Here is a 1,149-nt window from a genome sequence, read left to right as displayed (position 1 = left end):
TAGAAAACCTGAACAGACCCATTACAAAAGAAGAAATAGTGAATAATTGCCATCAGGACTGACTGTGAGGGTCAGTAATATAGAAGTAGATGTATTTTGACAAAAGGAGGGGAGAGATTGATTTTGCAGCCCAGGAGCAGAGGTCCCTAGGACCATCAAGTGAGAAGAGTGGAGAGAGGGACCCTACTCAGAGAGGCAGTGAGGCCAGGAATGGAGACAGAGACCATGACGACAGATGGAGTGGCTGGGAACACTGAACTCAGGGAGGGAGAGGGGCTGCGTGCTGACGGCTGGGGGGCTGTGTACCCTTTGGTTATTTGATGATGCATGGGGAGATTGTAATCATTGCAATGAAACTAAATACAATTAGGAGGAATGTAAAAGTGATATTCTTCCATGTAAACCTCACAATAAAAACTTAAAAAAAAAAAAAAAAGAATAAAGGTTGAAAAAATTATAAAGCAAAACAAAAATGCCAATTCCCTTAAAATAATATATGCATTTAAGGCTAAACTAATAAAGATGTTATGAAATTTGGTTGGGGTGTCATTGTTCGTTTTTTTTTGTCTTTGTTTTTTACATTTTTAAACCAATCGAAATTGATAGAGGTAAATATTATTATTTTTGCATATTTCTAATAAGAACTCCACCACTCCTCTACATATTTTCAGGTTGTTAATGATTCTTCCTCTAATCCTCATGTCACATTTTTCTCCATATCATCCAGCTTCTTGGATTATTTGCTCAGCAAAAAGATTGAATAAATATGGTGAAAAGGTACAACGCTGGCACACATTTCTTCTGATTTTAAACCATTCAGTATCCCCTTGTTCTGTTCTACCAGCTACCTCTTAGTCTACGTACAGGTTCCTTCTGACCACAACGAAGTGTTCTGGAATATCCATTCTTCGCAATGTTGTCCACTGTTATGATCCATACAGTCTTTGCATAGTCAATAAAGCACAAGTAAACATCTTTCTGGTATTCTCTGCTTTCAGCCAAGGTCCATCTGATGTCAATAATGACATCTCTAGTTCCATGTCCTCTTCTGAATCTGGTTTGAATTTCTGGCCACTCCCAGTTTGTACTGTTACAATTGTTTTTAAATCATGTTGTGCAAAATTTTACTTGCGTGTGATATTAATGAGA

This window comes from Chrysochloris asiatica, unplaced genomic scaffold (assembly GCF_000296735.1).
Source record: "Chrysochloris asiatica unplaced genomic scaffold, ChrAsi1.0 scaffold00034, whole genome shotgun sequence".
NCBI classification, from domain to species: domain Eukaryota; kingdom Metazoa; phylum Chordata; class Mammalia; order Afrosoricida; family Chrysochloridae; genus Chrysochloris; species Chrysochloris asiatica.
Note: the sequence above shows the minus strand (reverse complement) of the source record.